We start from the raw sequence: 6,578 nt of genomic DNA, 5'->3' as shown, positions 1-6,578 counted from the left end.
GCTATATTCGCTGACAACTACTTCACGAGTCTCGAGTTGATACGGTACCTAAAGGAGGAGAACAACTGCAGGTACACAGGCACGGCTAGGGACAACGGGATTGGGAACCCTCCTCTCAAGCCTGCCAAGGAGATGTCCAAGGTATTGTGTCCCCGAGGGACATATTCTTATGTGACCACAGATGACGACATCCTGGCTCTAAGATTGAAGGACACCAAGGTGGTAACTATACTTTCCACAGACCGGGGGTTGGAGCTTGTCGGTTCCTGCATGCGGTACAGCAAGGTGTCAAAGAAGAAGGAGGAAGTGTAGTGCCCCTATGTAATTAAGTATTACATGGGGGGCATTAACAAAAGTGACATGTTGGTCCAGCTTTACCGTAAACCCACGAAATCAAAGAAATGGTATATGCGTCTCTTGGAGAGATAAAACCAATGCCACTGAAGAACTTTCAGCTGTAGATGTTCCGCTTTGCCAGCACCAGGAAGCCAAACATTCACCGTCGCCCCAGGTCATCAAATGAAAGATCGTCACCTAAAGAGGGCCGCAGCAAAACTCCTATCTTACCAAAGCCCATGAAATGCCATCGCAGTCACACCCCAGTTCCTTCTGTGATGTTTGACAAGATCCTCTTCCATTACCCAGTCCTAGAGAATAGGCAGACCTGCCTGCAAGAACTGCAGTAAGCATGGCAACATCATCCGCTCCAACTTCTTGTGCACGGTCTGCAAGGTTGGGCATCATCCAGACCAGGAACTGCTTTCTTACATAGCATGAGTCTGTGGCCTAGGCTCATAGTATTTTTTTATCTACTTTCATATAAAACTGCTGCTGTCATTCTATGTGGTCATTACCCATGTATTTACATCTACAATATTGCAGTATTATGGAGTTATTTTACCCCTTACCGGGCAAGTGATCATATATGATAACTTCATAGATGGCGATTTGCAACTTCAATATGCAAAATTTCAAAAACTGTTCAAAGGTAAAATACCTTAGATTTAGGTCTACTATCATGGTCTAGGGTTGAAATTTTGATCACTCAACTACTTCTATCCTTTTACACCAAAGTATATAAGGCGTCAGATAACAATGATAATTACGATGTTATTTACCTTGACTTTAGCAAAGCGTTCGACAAGGTGCCACACCAGAGACTACTAAAGAAAATGAAAGCCCATGGGATAGGAGGAAAAGTGTTAGAATGTATTAGAGTTTGGATTAGTATAAGAAAACTGCGGGTTATCATAAATGGAATAAAATCTAGGTGGGGCAATGCTACTAGTGGGGTCCCCCAGGGCTCGGTTTTGGGTCCCTTGTTGTTCATTATGTACATAAACGACTTAGACGATGGGATAAATAGTGAAGTTAGTAAGTTTGCGGACGATACTAAAATAGGACGCCTAATTAGGTCAAGAGACGACGCAGAGATTCTGCAGGATGATCTTAACAAATTGGTGACATGGTCGGTGAAATGGCAAATGAACTTCAATATCTCTAGGTGTAGCGTGTTAAACGTAGGGCTACACAACCCCGAAAATAGATACAGAGAAAACTGAGTGCGAGAGAGACTTGGGAGTTCTAGTGAGTCCGGACCTTAAAACCAGGAAACAGTGCATTAGCGATAGGAATAAAGCTAATAGACCATTAGGTTTCATTACTAGGACGGTAACGAATAGAAGTGCAGAGGTAGTTATTAAACTATATCTAGCAATAGTTAGACCCATCCTTGACTATGCGGTACAGTTTTGGTCTCCGTCCTACAGAATGGACATCAATTCACTAGAATCAGTACAGAGAAGAATGACCAAAATGATACATGGACTCAGAAATTTGCCTTACGAAGAGAGTCTTAGGCACCTCTTACACTCTCTGGAAAGACGCAGAGTGCGGGGTGATCTAATAGAGGTGTTCATGTGGATCAAAGGCTTTAAAAAGGGTGATCCAAACAAGGTTATCATATTAAAAAAACAGGGCAGGACTCGCAGTAATGGTTATAAACTGGACAAATTTAGATTTAAAAAGGAAATGGGCAGGAATTGGTTTACTAATAGGGTGGTCGACGAATGGAATAAACTTAGTAACCATGGAGTAAGCGCTGAAACTATCAGTTGTTTTAAGATGGATGGGGATGACAGGTGGTGATGGGGATGACAGGTGGTGATGGATACGGAGCTGCCTAGTGTAGGCCTTATGGTCTCTTGCAGTCTCCTTCATTCTTATGTTCTTATGTTACGTGCCCGGTAAAGGGTTAATGCCATTATGAAGTATCTTGTGGATAATTTTCTGGATTTGGATCGAGTTTCTGTGCTGGCCCTGCTTTTGTACTGTTAAATAATAATAAATTGACAAATAATGATAAATAAAAACCAAGCAAATAATAAACAGATAAATAATAACAAACAAACAAACAAATAATATAAAATAAATGATAGGCATTACAGCAACTTGCTTAGGTGTTTATCTAAACCAATCTTAAAGCTTCGAACTGAACTACTTTTTGCTGCCACTGCAGGGAGTTTATTCCATTCATTAAATACACGGTTGGCGAAGTTGTTTCTACCCATTTCCAAATCAAATCTATTTTCTGATAGTTTGAGACCATTATTTATTGTAGTATTCTCATTCAGTGTGAAAAATTTGCCACTTACGATGTTCTCAATTCCCTTTAGAATCTTAAGTACCTGTATCAAGTCACCTCTGAGTCTACACTTTTTTAGGGAAAACAGTTTCATGTTCGATTTTCCTATCATTTATTTGTTATATTTGGAATCAGTTTTGTGGCTCACCGTAGCAGTTTTTCCAATCTGTCAATGTCTTTAATGAGATTTGGTGACCATATGGAAACAGCATATTCCAAATGTGGACGAACTAACAATTTATAAAGCTTGTTAAAGAGATATGGACTTTTGAAGTCAAAAGATCGTGCAATCAGTCCTAGAATCAAATTTGCTTTCTCAGAGGCTAAAATACACTGCTTAGATGATCTGAGATTGCTACTGATAATTACCCCCGAGATCCTTCTCACTATCCACCTTTGTTAACGAATTTCTAAATAACTTGTAATCGTATTTACTGGTATTTTTACCTATGTGCATAACCTTGCATTTACTTGTGTTAACTTTTCTTCGCCACTTTTGAGGCCACTGCTGCAGTTTATCTAAATCTTCTTGAATATCTAATTGGTTCAAGTGGCATTTGCCGTTCCGCACATTTTTGTATCACCAGTAAATTTGGAAACAATAGATTTCAGTCCGTGGTCTATATAATATATATATATATATATATATATATATATATATATATATATATAAATATATATATATATATATATATATATATAAAGAATATATATATATATATATATATTACAAATAGAAGTGGCCTAAGAACGGATCCCCGAGGAACTCCACTCGTAACATTTTTCCATCTAGAAGTTTTGCCGTTGAGAACAACTCTCTGTTTTCGATCATTCAACCAATTACTAGTCCAATTTGACAGGCTACTACTATTCCGTTTTGTGCTAATTTAGTAAGTAATCTTTCGTGGGGGGATGGTAGCAAAAGTTTTTGCAGTATAAGAATATTAAATCTATAATGTTTCTTTTTTCATAATTCGAGATGACTGTGTTGTAGAATTCGTGTAATTTAGTCACGTAAGAACATTTCCGTCTGAATCCATACTGGCTATCATTTATCAAAGAATTACTTTCTAAATGATGATCAATAGCATCTCTGATGATAGTTTCCATCATTTTTCCTACGACTGAAGTCAAGCTTATAAGCCTGTGGTTTTTAATCTAATTTTTTTTTTCCACATTTTTAGAATGTTGGAGTAACGTTAGCGAGCTTCCATTCTCTTGGGACATCTCAGCATATGAAAATAATTTCTAAAGGAACAAAATCTCATTTTTTATTTCCTTTAAGATTCTTGGATGCCTACCGTCAAGCCTTGATGATTTATTAATTTTGAGTTTCTATATACACCTTTTAATTTTTCATTTTGTTATATTTACCGTAGTAAGTTCACACTAGACTTTTCACAGGCTTCAATATGGGGTTCAATTTGAGGTGATTCGTTTACGAATACCGAGCTAAAATAGTTGTTTAAAGTATCAAACATTCCTTCATTTGAATATTCAAATTGACTGTCAGCAGATGATAGTGGGCCAATATAATTCCTAATAACCTTTTTTATGTATAATGTAACTATGGAATTCTTTGAGAATCTCTGGATTTATAAGCAATATTCATTTTGTATTGACATTTTCGTTTTTCTTTTATTGTCTTTTTTAAATCTCTGTATTATTACATAACTTTGATAGTCATAAGGTGCACCCAGGTACTTTTATTTCTTATAAGTCTGTCTCTTTTTAGCAATACTTTTTTAAGTTTCTTTGTCAAGCTATTTTGAGTGAGCCTGATTTGGGGAGCGTCTGTCCTTAAACGGGATGTATGAATCATCTTAATAAGTGTATTTTGAAATATTGCCCACATCTGATCTACAGATGTTTTGTTAATTTTGCCTTCCGGTCTGTAAACTGAAGCTCCTGACGTAATCCTATAAACTGAACTTTACTAAAATTAGGTATTTTAGATACACAAGTATCTATTTAATCTTTTTCAGCAGTTTGAATCTAAGTTGTGATTGCCATTTGCAATAGTTTCACGGAGTTCTACATCGGTTATCATGCTTTCGCGGCTAGTAATCAATAGATCGAGTAAATTTTCATGTCTTGTAGGCTTTTTTACATGCTGAACTAAGCAATTGTCACCGAGAAAATCTATCAAGCGACTACCTGTATGGCCATGTTCAATGGTCATTCAATCAATGTCAATGAAATTGAAATAGCCCATTATCAATAAGTCCCGGTTGTAGAAACTAGACAGTTCTTAAAACAACAGTTTGCCGTCTGCTAATGATAATGTTATTGGCCTATATATTACAGCTACATTAATTTTTGTCTATTTGTGTGGGTTAATTCCACTCACAAACTATCATGTGCATCAAGTTTCATTTTCTCTAAAACACAGGCATAGACATTGCTTTCAACATACACTTTTCTTGTAGTTTCTATCCTGATGAAAGTGTTTAAATCCCGCAATATCAAATTCAGCATCACACTCTTCACCATTTAACCATGTCTCGGTTATTCCTATCATGTCGAGGATTTTTGCTTTTAACATACGCCTGTATTTCTTGGAATTTCTTCCTAATACTACGAACATTAAAGTACATGGTTTTAAGAAGCTTGTGATTATTTCTTTTTGACACGTTTTGAGTTTCATCATCATGCCTTACATTATGATTTTGCTCTTTATTGGCACCTTGCTCTATATTGACATTTGGTCCTTCATTGAAATTCAGTGCCTCATGGACCTCTGTCCCATTTCAGACATCTGATCCCTCTCGGTCATCCGGTCTCCTATGTACACCTTGCCCCCCTCCTTCACCGCGTCCCACACAAGCCATCCGTCCTTTATTGACATTCTGTTCGGCATCACTTCCTGACATTATACTACCGTGATATTTTTTCCTCCACTATCATTACATTCCATCGTGACATTTTGTCATTTGACATTACATCCTAATGTAATATTTCGTCCTCTACCCACATTATATCCTAAAATGGTATTTTGTCCTACACTGACATATTGCTCTACATTATTACTATGCCCTACTCTATTTTCCCTAATACACTTTTTAATTCTTCCTTTGAATTTCTAAAAAAAATAATTACAAACTCCTACAATGCAGCAACCCGGGACCCCGGGACCCCGGGACCCCGACACCCCGACACCCCGACACCCCGACACCCCGACACCCCGACACCCCGACACCCCGACACTCCAGCACCCCGGCACCCCGGCACCCCGGCACCCCGGCACCCCGGCACCCCGGCACCCCGGCACCCCGGCACCCCGGCACCCCGGCACCCCGGCACCCCGGCACCCCGGCACCCCGGCACCCCGGCACCCCGGCACCCTGATATATCACTTTTGTTGAGGAGGATGCGTCTCTCGGCTGAATATATTGTAAATAGTGATTCGGTGCAAAAGTATTAAAGATCTGTTTTGGTCAACACTGGGCAATTCTATTCGTCAGAGGGGTTTCTGGGTTCCAGAATGTCTCAGTTAATCATTGCAGACCCGTGTACCCTCTTAAGATTGTTCTATCGCTAGACATTTTTCCGCTATTAAAGAATTCCCTTTCCGTGTTAGAGGATTCAACATAGTATCTACTTACTACAATATTGTCATTCGAACTCGATCAGATTATTTATGGTATGTGCAAGACTTATTTAAAATACACTTGCGTGAAAGTATCATAAGACCAATTGATTTCAGTAGTATGACGCAGACTAGTATCGTATTAGTTAACGTTCCTCTTCCTCTCCATATAATCATAATTTCCCTACATTTCTTAACTTGCAAAGCGCCTTTTATGCAAATGAACACAGAGGCGTCTCTCATAAAAAGAAGAATAAAAAGCGCGTGACTGCTGTGAGACCCAGGCCTATGTCTAGCAGTGCCAAAGCCACCTGAAACAGAAGGCAGTTCTCGCTCTAAGGGCTT

Source organism: Oratosquilla oratoria, chromosome 38 (genome assembly GCF_046742065.1).
Source record: "Oratosquilla oratoria isolate Oo_2021 chromosome 38, ASM4674206v1, whole genome shotgun sequence".
Lineage (NCBI taxonomy): Eukaryota > Metazoa > Arthropoda > Malacostraca > Stomatopoda > Squillidae > Oratosquilla > Oratosquilla oratoria.
The sequence above is the reverse complement of the archived record's forward strand: the minus strand, read 5'-3'. Positions refer to the sequence as shown.